The sequence below is a fragment of the Mandrillus leucophaeus genome, unplaced genomic scaffold (genome assembly GCF_000951045.1).
Source record: "Mandrillus leucophaeus isolate KB7577 unplaced genomic scaffold, Mleu.le_1.0 Scaffold41, whole genome shotgun sequence".
Lineage (NCBI taxonomy): Eukaryota > Metazoa > Chordata > Mammalia > Primates > Cercopithecidae > Mandrillus > Mandrillus leucophaeus.
In genome coordinates this window covers 4089296-4106594 of record NW_012104365.1, presented here as the reverse complement: position 1 = coordinate 4106594, position 17299 = coordinate 4089296, and the positions used below count along the sequence as shown (strand labels likewise).

The 17299-nt window shown below is 51.6% G+C and overlaps 1 protein-coding gene across 1 annotated transcript in view; it reads right to left on the bottom strand.

Moving 5' to 3' along the window:
• The window catches only part of OSBPL2 (oxysterol binding protein-like 2), a 52402-nt gene extending 38742 nt beyond the window's left edge, over positions 1-13660 (bottom strand). The window contains exon 1 of the mRNA XM_011992348.1: positions 13314-13660. The gene's annotated coding sequence lies outside the window, so the exon portion shown is untranslated. The remainder of the gene's footprint in view (positions 1-13313) is intronic.
• Positions 13661-17299: the final 3639 nt, after the last annotated feature.

Genomic DNA, 17299 nt, shown 5'->3' with positions numbered 1-17299 from the left:
GGCATACTTAGCTTCCAGAAGTTTCGTGGTTTAAAAACATTTTAAAAATACCCATTCACCATCCTAAACTCAATCTAAATTACATGTAAGCAAATTAGTAAAATAAATTATCACATCACAAACATGACTTCAAAAAGTAAATGAAAGGAAGCATTTATAACATAAGATCAATCAGTGAATAACAGACCAATAAGTCACCCCTATAAGAAGAGTTGTTTCTAAAAAGCATTATCAGCTGGGCATGGTGGCTCACGCCTGTACTCCCAGCACTTTGGGAGGCCGAGGTGGGCAGATCACTTGAAGCCAGGAGCTTGGGACCAACCTGGCCAATATGGTGAAACCCTGTCTCTACTAAAAATATAAAAATTATCCAGGCGTGGTGGCGCACGCCTGTGGTCCCGGCTACTTGGGAGGGTGAGGCAGGAGACTCTCTTGAACTCCGGAGGTGGAGACTGCAGTGAGCTGAGACTGTGTCACTGCACTCCAGCCTGGGTGACAAAGTGAGACTTTGCCTCGAAACAAATAAATAATTAAAAATAAATAAAATTAAAATAATATTAAAAGCATTATCTACAGTTATGTAAGAAAACAATAAAACATTAATTTGGGAAAAGTCATGGGAGCAGGCAGGGTGTGGTGGCTCATGCCTGTAATCTCAGCATTTTGGGAGGCCAAAGCAGACGGATCACTTGAGGTCAGGGGTTCAGAGACCAGCCTGGACAACATGGTGCAACCCCGTCTCTATTATAAATACAAAAATCAGCCAGGCATGGTGGCAGGCACCTGTAATCCCAGCTACCCGGGAGGCTGAGGCAGAAGACACGCTTGAATCCGGGAGGCGGAGCTTGCAGTGAGCCAAGATCACGCCACTGTACTCCAGCCTGGGCAACAGAGCGAGATTCCATCTCAAAAAAAAAAAAAAAAAAGTCATGGGGGCAGTCGGAAAGCAGGTTAGCTTCAGCGAGGTGTTCAGCATCCGAGGTTCAAACACAGCTCAGGAAGTTTTGCTGAAAATCATTGCAAACATTCACCAGAGGCTGGAACAAATGGCTGTATAAGTAAACGGAAAATTATGTCGAAAATTTCACATCTACCTGAAACCAACATCAATTCTAGAGAATTGAGACTGCTATGTAAGTTAGCTGCTACCAGGATAAACTGAAGTAAACTTACATTTTCTCACAACTACCTTAGCTCAATATTCCAGAACTCATGCCTATTAGTGTCTCCCATCGGGAAAAGCAGCGTTGGATGAACAACAAGAGAAGGAGGCCAAAATCAGCATCCTTACTTGTGTCAGAAATACAAAAACCAGCCCAGAGCTCTCTGCACAGTTCTGAGGGTGAGGGTGCCAGGGGCGAGAACGACCCCCAGTGCTGGGCAACCCCCTAAGCGGCTCATCCTGCAGCCCTGCCATAGCCGCACGGGGCAGCAGCAGCTGCTTCTCTCCAGACAACAGGACAGCCACCACCTCCCCTGAGACTCTCCGGTGTCTCCCAGTTCCTCTCTCCCTCCCAGCCAGCCTGAGGCAGCCCCTGAAGGCCGGCGCAGACAGCCCTGCTCACGGCCAAGGTGTGCTTGCCCTTGCAGGCAGGAGAAGTCGCTGTCTCTCACTCAGGTCCCCCTCACAACTGCAGCGATGTGCTTCCCTCTTCAGAGCCACGGAGGAGCCAGGGCTCCCTGAGGAGACGTGGCTGAATCCAGGACTGGGCTCCTCTTGCCATGGTAGCAAGGAAGCTGCCCAGGAAGACTGGGGTGTAGAGATGGAATGTGCATCCCTGCAAACACACGCTGAAATCTGACTGCCCATGTGACAAGGCTAGGAAGTGGGGCCTTTGAGAGGTGGTGGGACTGTGAGGGCTCTGCCCTCAGGAATGGCTTAATGCTGTTTTATAAAAGGGTCTGTTATAAAAGGGTGAGTCAGCCGTGCGTGGTGGCTCACGCCTGTAGTCCCAGCACTTCAGGAGGCCAAGGTGAGCGGATCACTTGAGGTCAAGAGTTCCAGACCAGCCTGGCCAACATGATGAAACCCTGTCTCTACTAAAAAAAATACAAAAAAATTAGCCGGGCATGGTGGTAAGCGCCTGTAATCCCAGTTACTTGGGAGGCTGAGGCAGGTGAATCGCTTGAACCCAGGAGGCAGAGGTTGCAGTGAGCCGAGATCACACCACTGCACTCCAGCCTGGGCAACAAGAGCGAAACTCCATCTCAAAAAAATAAATAAATAAATAAATAAAAATAAATAAAAGGGTGAGTTTGGCCCCCTTTTGTGTGCTCTCTCCTCCCTCCCTCTGCCTCCCCCTCCTTCTCCCCCCCTTTCCCTCTCTTCTCTCTCTCCCTGCCTCCCTCTCTTCCCTCCTCTCTTGCCCTTCCACCTTCTGCCATGGGATGACAGCAAGAAAGCCCTCAGCAGACACCAGCACCTTGAACTGGACTTCCAGACTCCAGAACGAGGCGCCTGCACAATGCTGCTCATTCTAAACTGCCCAGCCTGGGGCATTGCTGTAGCAGCACAACACAGCCTACGCCAGGGGCTCTCGTTGAATGACGCAGGATGAACCTACGGAAGCTCCCACAAGAAAGAGGAGACAATCTGAGCACCAGTATACGAGAAGAGGCTGAAACACAGTGAATACATTCAAGTCCAGAGTTCCTAAGATACTAAAAAGGAGACTAACTGGTAATGTTGGATGATGCCAGTAAGTCCACAAGTTATTTTGAAACTGGCAAACAAGGGGACAGCATCCTGCCTTCCCTACACACACTGCTGTGCCACTGTCGCCAGCTAACAGGTGAGGAAATTGCGCTTTATGGAAGCACCCCAGCAAACAGATGAACAAGGCACACAGGTTCGTGACCATCATCATTATATGACACTGGGGAATTCATGTATCCAGGCACTGACCCCCAAGAGACAGCCTCGGGTGCCTCCCGGGGAGAGATCACATTGCCACTGCTGAAACAGTCTTGCCAGGAACACTGAGCCCAGGTTTGCCCAGTTTCTAGCTTTATCTACTAACGTGGTCTGGATGTGTTCCCACCACCAAACCTCCTGTTGAGATGTGATCCTGGTGCTGGACGTGGGTCTGACAGGAGTGTTTGGGTCACGGGAGTGGATCCCTCACGGCTTGGTGCCGTCCTCCTGGTCCTGGGCAAGGATGAGTTCCCATGAGAACTGCTTGTTTAAAGACGTCTGGCACCTCCCACACCCTCTCTCACTCCTCCTCGAGCCACGTGAGGCACCTGCACCCACTTCGCCTTCCACCACGAGTAAAAGCTCCCTGAGGCCTCCCCAGAAGCTGAGCAGATGCCGGCGCCATGTTTCCCGTATGGCAGAACCATGACCTAATTAAACTACTTTTCCTTATCAATTTCCCAGTCTCAGGTATTTCCTTATAGCAACACAGGAACAGCCTAACACACCTCCCAACTTAGGGAAGCACAGAGACCAGAGGCCACGGGGACACGGCAGCAGCACCTGAACCGCGGGTGCCTCGCCCAGCAGACCCGGCCTCCGCAGGAAATCAACCACACTGAAAAAGCAGGCGCCCAGGAGGAGAAAGGAAACCTCGTGACCTTGACCGAGTGGCTACTTCGTGGGCGTGGGCACACCATGTTCGACTACATGCCAACGTGGGGATGCAATCAGCAAAACCCACGCACGACCAAGCCCAGAGTCTCCAACAAATCAATTACAAAGACAGAGAGAGAGGGAGAGGGAAGGCTTCTCACCATCTTGATTATGGTGATGTTTTCATGGGTGCACATGCGTATCAAAACCTATCATACATGTTACACATGAACAATTTATCATATGCCAATTATACCTCAAAAAAGCTATCTTTAAAAAAAAGACATACCAGCCAGGTGCGGTGGTTCCCGCCCGTAATCTCAGCACTTTGGGAGGCTTAGGCAGGTGGATCGCTTGAGCCCAGAGGTCGGGTATCAGCCTGAGCAACATGGCAAAACCCCATCTCCACAAAACACACAAAAATTAGTCGGGTGTGGTGGTGCGCCCACCTATGGTCCCAGCTACATGGGAGGCTAAAGTGGAAGGATCACTTGAGCCTGGGACATCAAGGTTGCAGTGAGCCATGGTCACACCACTACACTCTAGCCTGAGCGACAGAGTGAGACCGTCTCCAAAAAAAAAAAAAAAAAAAAAGGCATACCAATTAAAATGATGTTTGAAGCAGGATTCAAACAAGGCCTACACATAGGCAGATAAGATTTGATGGAGACATTTATAAGACAGTGGAAATCTGAATAGAGTAAGTATCTGATGATAGGAGGATTCCTGCTCATTTTTAAGATGTCACAATAGGCCGGCCGTGGTGGTTCACGCCTGTAATCCCAGCACTTCGGGAGGCCGAGGCAGGAGAATCGCTCGAACCCGGGAGGAGGAGGTTGCAGCGAGCCGAGATTGCACCATTGCACTCCAGCCTGGGCAACAAGAACGAAAATCTGTCTTTTAAAAAAAAAAAAAAAAAAAGGCACGATAGTATGAATATCTTTTTGAGAGAACCCTAAAAAAAAATCCACTGCTCTGCACTATGTGAAAAGCCTCCCAGAATAGAAAGCAAGTTAGAATTAGAAACCATTTTATTCTCCCTTTTGCTTGCTTTTTTTTTTTTTTTGAGACAGGGTCTTGCTCTGTCATCTAGGCTGGTGTGCAGTGGTGCAATCACAGCTCACTGCAGCCACGACCTCCAGGGCCCAAGCCATCCTTCCACCCCCACCTCCCGAGTAGCTGGGACCACAGGCACGCACGACACGCACCATCACACCCGGCTGATTGTTTAAAAAACCGCTTGTAGGGACAGGGTCTCTCTATTTCGCCCAGACTAGTGCTGAACTCCTGGACTCAAGCAATCCTCCCAAATCAGCCTCCCAAGGTGCTTGGACTCTAGGTGTGAGACACCGCACCCGGCCCGCTTGCCTTTTTTGAAATGCTTCCCTGCCTATAACAAAAGTCCTAATGTCAAAGGTAAATCAATCACAGCTTATGGAAAATCTTTAAAATGAGGATCAAGATGTCAGACACAAGCTTGGCTGGACAACCGAGACACCAACATCGCCTGTTTCTGTGTGTGTGCTGCGTGGCCCAACCAAGACCGAAGACCCCCTTGGGGAGGCCTTTTCCGTCAACCTCCGAAGAAGCACCCAGAGGTCACAGGACCCTTGACCCCCACATCTGCACGTGCGACAGTGAATTCCAACACAGCCTCCAGGTCCCTCCTGAAGGAGCTGCGGTAACAGGCACCATGCCCTGCGTCTCCTTCTATATTTACCAAGGCCCAGAAAAATGAAGAGGCCTTATCCAGAGCCCATACAACCACCCAACTATAGAGGCGATCAGTGCAGGACAACGATGATCCTCTTCATTCATTCAACACACATTCACAGAGAGCTGACCTGGCGCCGGGCCTTGAAGTGGAAACTGTGGTGGTCCTGCCCTCATGAAGCCAGTCACGACGGTGCTCCCAGGAGAGCCCTTCCTGGGCAAGTCTCTAAGGGGGCAACCCTGGGGCTGAGCTCAGAGTGAGCCTCGGGGGCAGGGAGAAAAGACAGGAGGACCAGGGCGTGCTGGAAAGCACAGATGGCCCCATGGGGTCAAGGAGTGCCTGCCCCAGCCAGGACCTCAGTCCCTCCTCCCATCTGCCCACCTCTGGACTTCTCAGAGGCCTGGGTAGGGCCGGGCACACTGGCTCAGGCCTGTAATCCCAGCACTTTGGGAGGCTGAGGCGGGCGGATTGCCTGAGGTTGGGAGTTCAGACCAGCCTGATCAACATGGAGAAACCCCTTCTCTACTAAAAATACAAAATTAGCCGGACGTGGTGGCCCATGCCCATAATCCCAGCTACTCGGGAGGCTGAGGCAGGAGAATTGCTTGAACCCGGGAGGCAGAGGCTGCAGTGAGCTGAGATCGCTCCAGTGAACTCCAGCCTGGGCAACAGAGGCTGTTTATTTTATTAATAAATAAATAAAAATTTAAAAAGTAAAATAAAATAATTCTAAAAAGCAAAAGTTAGGCTTCATAATTGAGTACTCTATAAAAGTTGAGGAATATACAGAAAGTTAAACGTTTAGCGACTGGGCACGGTAGCTCATGCCTGTAATCCCAGCACTTTGGGAGGCTGAGGCAGACAGATCATGAGGTCAGGAGATCAAGACCATCCTGGCTAACACGGTGAAATCCCATCTCTATTAAAAATACAAAAAATTAGCCAGGCGTGGTGGCGGGCAGCTGTAGTCCCAGCTACTCAGGAGGCTGAGGCAGGAGAATTGTTTGAACTTGGGAGGTGGAGGTTGCAGTGAGCCAAGATTGCACCACTGCACTCCAGCCTGGGTGACAGAGCGAGACTCCGTCTCTAAAACAAAACAAAACAAAACAAAACAAAACAAAACAAAAAAAGCATTAGGAAGGCAGAGTTTATTTCCTGAATATGCTCTTCCATGCGCAGGTCTCACTTTGCACTCAGAAAACAATCCCCAGAGAGAGTATTTCAAGAACAAACTTTGCTGGGGTTTTCTGTCTGTTTCAATGGGCTCTTTTCTGGTCAACTTCTCCCTTTTCTACTTCTAGAGAAAACCTCGGGGCCTGAGTCTATGCTGAGCATCTTTGCTGGCCTCTTGCCCTTTCTCCTTCTCCAGTAAGAGTTTTTTTTTTTTTGCGGGGAGAGGGGGCACTTCCTCGGCCCCAAGGGCACCACCCCTGCAGGCCCCAGCGAGTCTCAGTTCCCCTAACCCAGGGGACCCACCAGTCCCTTGAAAAGGACCCCAGCACACTTTCTTTAAGGTGCCGTCCCCATCCCACCAGGATCTCAAAATATCCTAACACTGGTATGAAGACTTGGACTCAAGTCTTAGAAACCCATCTCTATGTTTTTCTCAGATCTGGGCTCTGCGCGGTGGCTCACAACTACAATCCCAACACCTTGGGAAGCCGAGGTGGCAGATGGCTTGAGCCCAGGAGTTTGAGACCAGCCTGAGCAACACAGTGAGATACTGTCTGTACAAAAAACAAAATAAAGTAAATTAGCTGGGCACAGTGGCACATGCCTGTAGTTCTAGCTACTTGGGAGACTAAGGCAGAAGGACTACTTGACCGCAGGGGTTGGAGGCTGCAGTGAGCTACGATTGCACCACTGCACTCCAGGCAGGGCAACAGAACAAGACCCTGTCTCTTAAAAAATAAATAAACAAAGCAGATCTGAAGGCTCAGGAAGTCGGTGAATGAGACTGGGGATCCGGTGTTGACTACCACGGGCGACCCGCTGAAAGTTCAATTACACGTTGTTACTCCGCCCATCAGAAATAGGCAGGGCACCCCGGATATGCTGGACACAGAGAGTGCACTGATCACATGAAGATTCTAAAATCCCTTCTGAGGTTAAATATCAACTCTAAGTTTAAATTATTGAAAATAATATAAGTTCTGCCCGGGCACGATGGCTCACGCCTATAATCTCAGCAGTTTGGGAGGCCGAGGCGGGCAGATCACCCGAAGTCAGGAGTTCGAGATCAGCCTGGCCAACATGGTGAAACCCTGTCTCTACCAAAAAATACAAAAAGTAGCCAGGCATGGTGGCACACGTTTTAATCTCAGCTACCCAGGAGGCTGAGGCGGGAGAATCACTTGCACATGGGAGGCAGAGGTTGCAATGAGCCAAGATTTAGCCACTGCACTCCAGCCTGGGCAACAGAGCAAGACCCTGTCTCAAAAAAAAAAAAAAAAAAGAAAGAAAGAAAGAAAGAAAAAAAGAAAATATAAGTTTTATTTAATAATTTAAAAATACATCAGCAAGTAGAGCTAACAAATAAACAACTGTGCACAGAGCCCCATGTGGCATTCTGCTGAAAGGGAAAACATCCCCACTATTAGCAAGGACAGGTTCTGTCTTAGAAAGGACCCTAAGGGACCGGGCACGGTGGCTCACACCTATAATCCCAGCACTTTGGGACGCCAAGGTGGATGGATCACAAGGTCAGGAGTTCGAGAACAGCCTGGCCAATATGGTGAAACCCCATCTCTACTAAAAATACAAAAATCAGCCGGGTGTGGTAGCAGGTGCCTGTAATCCCAGCTACTTGGGAGGCTGAGGCAGGAGAACAGCTTGAACCTGGGAGGAGGAGGTTGCAGTGAGCCGAGATCACGCCACTGCACTCCAGCCTGGGCAACAGAGTGAGACTCCAGCTCAAGAAAGAAAGAAAACAAAGAAAATAAATAAAGAAAGGACCCTAAGGAAACCATCCAACCTTCCACTTCAAAGAATGCTCCTCCTCCTCACAGTTCAAAGCCACGTGTCAGAAACTTTCAAACTCATTCCCGTGGGGATCACACTGTGGTCAGGCACAGCCAGGGAGCTACAGCCCCTCGGTCCCCATGGCCCCGCTGAGCTTCGCAGGGAGGCAGCTGGGGCGTGGGGGCAGCAATCATAAGACAAGGTGCCAGGGCAGCCCCAGGGAATGGGTTCCACAGGCCCGGTTCTGCCCCACAAGAGGTCACATCCAGCACAGCCACAGAGCAAGCGACCCCAGAGGACCCACAGGAAGATCTTCAGTGTCTCAGCCAAGAGGTAAGCTTGGCCACCCCGACACTCGCTTAAGCCAATGTGCACATCAAACCAGCTTCCAGGGCCAAGCAAAGTTCCCGGTGCAGCAACGCGTACTGAAGAGCACCTGCCATCCGCTCAAGGTCAAGGCTAACACGTGAGCCCAACTACAGTGCAGAGCAGAACCAGGTCAGGCTGAGATCGGCCAAGGAGCAAACCAAAGCCACTGTCACATCCCTGCAGGACTTCTCCTTCCCCAGAGCAGTCGGCGACCTGGCAGGGCCTAACCTGGCCACTCAAACGCTTCGAAAGATGCTCCCATAACTCTGCGAGGTTGCCAGAGCACCAGGAAGGGAAACAAGTGTCACCTACGAGCATCAGAGTCACCAAGTTTAACATAACGGACAGAATTAGCTCTCTGTGGCAATTAAAGAACAGAAGGTCTCCCAGATCAAGGCTGGAGGATGGGAACACGAAATCACCGAGGGCAAGACAAAGCCTGCTGTGACATGAACACACCCAGGGAGAAGCTGGTGTGAGACACCTGCGCCTCCGTGTGGCACTGAAGAGGAGGGGCAGGGGCTGAGGGGCAGGGGCGCAGCTCTCTTCACCCAGCACCTTCTGAGCCCTGGGGCAGGAGCGACCAATCAGGGCCTCTCTGACACCTCATCCCTCCCTGAGTGTCCAAGCCTTGCGTCGGCAACGCTTCTCAGCTAGTATTTCAGCCTTGACACACCCACTTTGCAAACTCAGCCCACGCACCACCCGAATGCCTAGAGGCCCTCGCCCCACTGACACCCAGCTGGCCACCAGGCCACAATCTCGTTTCCTTTGCAAAAAAACAAAACTTAACTAAAACAAAGACTCAACATCTCACAGCTTCAGAGCTGAGTTGCAGACTCTCCTATGGCACTGGAAATGTCATCTGTCCAGTGTAGTCCCCGCAGGCCACAGGTGGCTACAAACACTTGAAATGTGGCGGGTGTGAGGGGAGGGAGAAGTGATTGCTCGATGCTAATCAGCTAAATTGACTTCACTTCAACAGCCACCCACGGCAGTGGCATCCATCCTGGACACAGCGTCTCGGGGCCCCATGGGGCTCAGCCATCACGAGACCCTGCCCTGCCTGTGCCCAGCCCCACCAGAGGGTGGAGGAAGATGGAGGCGGCGGCAGCAGCAAGAGCAGGGGGCTTTGCCAGTCCCAGGCGCAGGTCCAGGCCTCTGTGAGGAGACGTGGGAATGACAGCCGGCCCGTGCCACAGCTACCTCTCAAACACCAACCCCACAACGATGGAGTGCCGTCAAGGATGCCGCCAGGCCAGGCCCCATTCCTCCTTCCCAGACCTCCCTGGATTGCTCCGTCTGTGCTCACTGAAACACGCTTTCTGCCAATTGTTGAGAAAAAAAAATCAAGTCTTAATATTCCTGTCATTGTAAAAGCTTAACGGTTATTTTTACAGATTTTGTGTAAATTTAGAATCAAATAAACAAGTCATATGCCATTCACAACAATAACCTTTCTTAAAAAGGAAGACGTGCATGGCTGTCTGTCCTCGTCACCATCTGCAGCCCGTCACGAGTGAGGCACGCACGACTGGCCGCTCGGGCCTTTGCCCTTAAATGCACTGTGTTTTGGTGGCAATGGGATGGAATCAAGAGTGACCTTTATTGAACACTGGTTCTTGATCCTTTAGCCAAATAAGGTTAAGTCCAACTGCATCCGAAGCTCCAGGAGACAGCCGTTCTGAGCGCAGACCAGCTGCCTCTAGGTCTGCGCTGTTTAACCTGAACAACCTCTCCGCTTTCTTCAGGTCTGTATGGTTTTCCTTAGTGTCAGGCTATATGTGGCTCATCACAAAATCAGCTACCTAACACCACACAGAATGTAACATCTCTTAGCTGAAGAACAGGTTTCAGGCTGGGGGCAGTGGGTCATGCCTGTAATCCTAGCACTTTGGGAAGCCAAGGCAGGTAGATCACTTGAGGTCAGGAGTTTGAGACCAGCTGGGCAACATGGTGAAACCCTGTCTCTACTAAAAATACAAAAAAATTACAGGTGGCACACACCTGTAGTCCCAGCACTTTGGGAGGCCGTGGTGGGCGGTTCACTTGAGGTCAGGAGTTCCAGACCAGCCTGGGCAACACGGCAAAACCCCATCTCTACTAAAAATATAAAAAAACTTACAGGTGGCACACGCCTGTAGTCCCAGCTACTCGGGGAGGCTGAGGCACAAGAATCACTTGAACCCGAGAGGCGGAGGTTGCAGTGAGCCGAGATTGTGCCACTACACTCCAGCCTGGGTGACAGAGCAAGACACCGTCTCAAAAAAAAAAAAAGAACAGGTTTCAGCCCTTTATCCTAAGACACCAGCGTGTACACACAAATGGCCCAACGCTGACTCAGGAAGGCCCTGTGCTGAGCGTGCCAGCCAGGCAAACTTGCCAGGCGTACGTGAAGGCTCTGAATCGGTCTGCAATTCATGCAGGAACAGTTTCTACACTGGGGAAAGGTAGGCGAACCTCTCACACTGTGCAGACAGCAGCAACCCCACTGTTTACCATTCTCCACGCCAAGAGGGCGACCTTGAGAGGCAGGCAAAGGTGAGCCCGGCTTGGTCCCAAAAAGCAGCGATGGGGAGTGGCAATTCTTCCCACTGGGCCTCGTGGCCAATGTGGCCCGACATCCCAGAAGTGGCGCCTAGCACCCCACTCACCACAGTCAACTCCCTCAAGTCTTGTCGCTGACTTAACTGCTTCCTGTGGAATATCAACAGAAGAAAATACATCACGCACCTTGAGGAACATTACCTTGTAATGTAGTACAACGTATTTCCAAACACACAAGATGAATGCAAGCTCTTCTGTACAAAAACATTTGTTTTAATCAACCTCCTCCTTATGCAACACAATAAAAAACTGTTCCAATGTGGCCCACGAGACTGGAAGGCAATGGACAGGGCACATGCCCCACAGCTCACAGGCACCCTGCTCTCAGAAAGCCACGCTGGAGGGCAGAGCGGGCACTCCGAGGGCAGCAGCAGCGCCGGTCAGCCCCCCACCAGCCACCACTGTGTATCTCTGATGATCAAAACCAACGGCCCTGAGAGCAGCTCAGCCTGCGGCTGTGGCTAGAGGAGAAGGAGACGCCTCGTACCCACATCTCACATCCCAGCAGGGGCCACAGCGGGCAGCGGACTCAGTGAGGGAGCGGGAGGAAAATTAAGACAGCAGAGGGAAGGGAGTGTGCTGGGTGAGAGGATGCTGTCCTGCAGGGCTCCTGGCCATCCCCAGAGCACCTGCCCAGCCAAGGAGTGGCTGGTTGGCTAGAGTGCCTCCTTGCCTGCTGGCCGCCTCCTTCTCTGTGGCCTCAGTTCCAGGCCCTCCTCACCATCGTGCCCATCTTCATCCTGCACAGCCCTAACGGGTTCCACTGTGCTGAGAAAACTGTCACCCTAACATCAGAGCTGCCCACGCGGCTGCCAACTATACTTCCTGAGCACCTACAGGCTGGGCTGCAAATCAAGGTCAGGGAAAACCATGAATCTCTAATCCTCCTAACCTCTGCAAAAATAAAAAATGTTTTAAAAATTAAAAAATAAAAAATAAAAAAGGAAAAAAAACTTGTGTTCATTTTTTTTCCCCAGAACAATGACCCAGATTATTCATATTCATGAAGTTCTCAAAGGGGTCCTTGATCTAAAAAAGGGTCCTGACCCCGCAGTGGGCCTCCAGCACTTGGACTCCCTGCCGAGGACCCACCCCAGACCCCCTGAGGTTGTTAAACACGTGTCTTCCTGGGCCCCTCCAGGGAAACCCAAGCTCAGTGAAGCTGGGGCTGGGCCTTGAACCCGCACTTTTAAAAAGTTCCCCCGGCTTTTCTGATGAGAAGCAGGGGTGAAAACTCCATGATCTTAACCCAGGAGCCTTCTCCCCTGACGGCTGAACCAGTGCAGAGGCGGAGCTGCCGGACGGGAGCTGTGGGGCAGGTGCTGGGGCTCCTCAGCTGCCTCTACACTGAGACCCCTCCCCTGGCCCCAGCTCAGGCACCGCCCCAGCTCTGCTTCCACTCAGGTGTTCCAGCATTTCTCACAGGTGAGACTTACTTGGAAGACAGGTGATGATTACAGCGAGACTCCTGGCTCTGCCATATCATCAAGAGAGGCCAAGCCAGAGCCAGGGCGCTCGCAGGAGCTCACCACCACAAATCCAGCCCATGTCCTCTTTCACAAGAAGAGGGTAGCCCCACGCCCCGCGCGCACCTGACACCTGCCATCATTATCGCCATCATTATCGGAGTCACCGAAATGTCACTGAATCACAGTCACCCTGGTTTTAAGGCAATAACGGAAGCCGCTGTCCGGCCCAGCACAGTGGCACGAGGTCCCAGGTCACAGCGGGCTCTTTCTCATGCTCAGCCTTGGATCAGCCTTAGGTTTATTCAGTACAAGGCACAGGCACTCACCTCCACACCACAGTCCTCCTTCCTCTACAGTTGCCTCCGTCTTTTTTGGAACCAAAACTCCACACAACTCCCGACACACTGCAGTCCTCCCTGCCTGGTGCTGCCCAAGAACTCCTCGTCTCAGCCCACAGCAGCGTTCTCTGCGCACCCCGAAGGCTACGGTCCCAGCCCCTTTGATAAAGAAATGTGCTCAGTGTCTGTTCAACCAAGAGCCCCTCAGACCCTTCCCACCCGACTTGCCTCAGCGTCGGGGCCACAGCGCCCAGGCCCGCAGTGTGCAGGTGAGAAGCACACACCTTACACCCAGGAGAGAGGCCCGACGACCGCCACAGGCCCTGAGGTGCAGGACCCTCTTCAGGCCCCAAACTATGGAGCCAGCCACTAGCTCAACAGGACTGACCCCAGAGTTTGTTTCTCAAAATAAATCAAGCAAGTGTTCCACTGAAAAAAGCAGGCAAGCAAAGAGAAACAGCCACACGCATCAGGCACAAGTCTCAGATCCAGTCCCTTATAAAAGCTCACTTCCACCGCTCAGCTCAACTCAGAGGTCACGGGATGTGCATCCACAGAAGCTCCAGCTGAAAGAACGAGGATGCTGTGAAATTCTGCTAAATGATCCCAAGTTCTTTTCTGAATCTGGAAGGAAAAGGAAAGAAGTGCCAAAAAGTTCACGGAAACAGTGCGGTGAACCATTTAACAGATGTTTCTTATCAAGAGCTGCAGGGGTGGGCCTGGACACTGTCACACTTCCACAGTGGGACCCTAGCCCAAACCAGCAGCGCAAGAGGCCGTGACACCACGCCTGAAACTTACCAGCAAGAACACTCTGAAAAAGCAAAGTGACAGCAGAGATACAAATGAACTAGCATATGTGGAAAGTACATTTAAACCATCAAACCAGAACCTACCATATTAACTCAGGACTTAAGTTCCTTTTAATAATCAGTCATGTTCAAACACTGACTTCCTTTCAGTGTAGATAAGGTTATAAATCAACTTGAAAATGTACTACATTTTGGAATTAAACCTTGTACTTGACAATCAGTGCTAAACACTAAACGAAATGTCAACACCCAAACAGGAAGTATGACAATGATTAGGAGAAAATCAGCCCACGCTCAGCCGCACTGCCCACAGAGGCCCTGGCGCCACTGACACCACACACACAGGTGCCCCTCAGCACGGAAGCCGGGAAAACCCTTGCCCGACAGAGCTGTGTTCTGTTTGAAACAAGTCGCTCTTGAAGAAGTGACCATTCAAGCGGGGGGCAGACTTATGAAAAGACCCTGCGACACCTGAGGGTGTGGCTGCTGCACTGCTGAGTGGCTCCAGGTTCAGCAGGTGGTGGAACCAAGGGTTTCCCAAGCAGCCACGACACATCGGACACTTGATGCTACATTTTCACACAGATTCCACACAAGAATCCGTCTTGCAGGCAAAGACACTGAAGGCAGGAGCCAGTGGGAACCCACACAGGACCCCAGAGCCCTGCTCTGGCGCACACCCTTCGCAAAGATGCTGTGACTCAGGAAGGCACGGCCAGACAAGACACGGCTTGCACGGGGACACTAAAGAAATCACCTTGAGGAGGCGGCAGGTTCCCTGTGTGAAGACAGCATAAGAACCTAAAATGTGTCAACAGCTCTCTTATACAAATTGTCACTTTTGTAATTGGTTGAATGTACTAAAACTCCATTAAAAGTCAAGCAAGTTTTTTTTTTTGAGACGGAGTCTCGCTCTGTCGCCCAGACTGGAGTGCAGTGGCGCAATCTCGGCTCACTGCAAGCTCCGCCTCCCGGGCCCACGCCATTCTCCTGCCTCAGCCTCCTGAGTAGCTGGGACCACAGGCACCCGCCACCGCGCCCGGCTAATTTTTTATATTTTTAGTAGAGACGGGGTTTCACCGTGTTAGCCAGGATGGTCTCGATCTCCTGACCTTGTGATCCACCCGCCTTGGCCTCCCAAAGTGCTGGGATTACAGGCTTGAGCCACCGCACCCGGTCGAGCAAGTTTTAAGGACAAATCCAAGACCCATCTGCTGGTACCTCCTGGAGGGCACGGAGAAGAGACACTGGGATGGAAGTCAAGTGGCATTTTTTCACATTCAAACAGAACCCCTCATTAATAAGTGGAACACAGCAGAGTCTGACCCCCTCAATGCACTCGAGGCAGGGAAGAAAAATGTCCTACGTGTGTACTCTAAGGCCGTGTGTGAAGTCCACTGGAACTGAACTCAGAAGGGAGACCTCAGACTCTGGACTGCACACCTGTCAGCACCCATGCCTCCCAACCCTCCCTCTTCACACAGAGACCACCACTGAATCTGCCAGTAACAAAGGAGGTGGGTGGCAGGGAAGGTATTCTGGCAAAATCCTGAATAGCCTAACGGTAAATTACCGTATTTCAGAAGAAATGAAATGGCTTTGTAAACAGGTTCACAAAAAAGGAAAGTGTGTTAGTTCTATATGTAGCAAAAAACCAAAATTCTGACACAAAGTAATGCAGCATGATTAGAATATTCTAAACAAAAATGTTAAATGAAAATCTTGATATTAAAAGGCAGTACAGGGTAGTGTTTAAGAGTGTGAACCCTGGAGCCCGGGTTCAAATTCATATTTCATAATTTATTGTTGTGTGGTTTGGGCAAGTTACTTAACCTCTCTGTTCCTTAGCTTCCTCATGAATGACCTAACGATAATGTCAGTACCTGTCGAGTGGGCTGTTCACACTCGAGTGGGAAGCTCACCTGTCGAGTGGGAAGATCACACGAACAAAGAGAATACAACATGCTCGTAACAGTACCGGAACAATCAGTATTAAATATTACTGTCTGCTCAGGTAAGAGCCGTCATTAATAGATGGACACATGAAGAAAACAAGGTGAAGTCTGTGAGGGAGACTCAGTCACTCCCTCACTCTTCGCCACATTCTAAAAGACAACACTGCGGCAGGCACTGGGCTGGGCAGGGAGGAAGTGCCTCCGACGAAGTTCCTGTCCTCAACAAGGGGAAGGGAACTGGTATTCCGGGGCATGTACTACGTGTCAGAGACTGAGGTAGAAAATGATTTCGTGGCAGGGCACGGAGGCTCACACCTGGAATCCCAGCACTTTGGGAGGCTGAGGCAGGTGGATCCCTTGAGATCAGGAGTTTGAGACAGGCTGGCCAACTTGGTGAAACCCCATCTCTACTAAAAATAAAAAAATTAGGCAGGCGTGGTGGCCGGCGCCTGTGGTCCCAGCTACTCAGGAGGCTGAGGCAGGAGAATGGCTTCAAGCCGGGAGACGGAGGTTGCAGCGAGTTGAGATCGCACCACTGCACACCAGCCTGGGTGACAGAGCGAGACTCCATCTCAAAACATAAAACAAGAAAATGATCTGCTTTGCTTCTCTTACCAGCAAAGTGCTACGTGTCCGACGAAGGAGCTGAGGCTGACAGCCGGAAAAGGGGCCCTGGGCACCAGTTAGGAAGGGCAGCAGGGACGGCCATGGCTACCCAGCATGTGGCCCCTGCGCCAGTTTCGGGCTGCTCAACTCTCTGCTGTCCTCACCACAAATCCAGCGGGTGGGAAGGCCGCACAGCACCCAGCCAGGCCCACAGCAGGCATTCGAGAAACGTCTGTCCAAGCAAACCGAACGGGACCCCTTCTCCAGGCGTCCCAGGCAATCATCCCAAAGTTGCCGGAGCCAGGCCAGGGCCTGTCCTAGAGGACGGTTCGGATAAAAACGCCCCTGGGAGGTGACCCTCACCCCAGGAGAGCCTGCAACACCCCGACACCCACCACCTCGCCGCCGGTCCCCCGATGAAGCGGGGAGGCTGAGGTGCTGTGACGACCTAACAGTCTTGGCCTGGGCTTATAAACTTGGAAAGTCTAAAGACGTATTCTTCTGAGTACCAAAATATAACTGACGAAAGATGGAACCTCTTAAAATTACATTACCAAAGATAGGTGCTAGGTAGCAAGTTCTCAACCGTGTGTAGTCTGCTAAGGTTTGTAAATTAAAAACAAAAACAGAGCCGAGGGGAATGGACGAGGGCCCGCGGGCACCCTCCCTGGGAAGACACAGGCCTGCGGGACAAGAAGAGCAGGCTCGGAGTGGGGCTGCGTCTCCCTGCCCTTCCTCCCGGCGGAACTCGCCCTCCTCACCTACAGGCTCGCCCTAAAAGCGTACGAAATCCTTCCCTGTTCCCGGTGAGCTGGTGAGAGAGGGCGAGTCCGCCAGCAGGTGCGTCCGTCCCCACTTCCTGCTCGGCGGGGCAGCAGCGGGGCCGGGGGCCTCGGG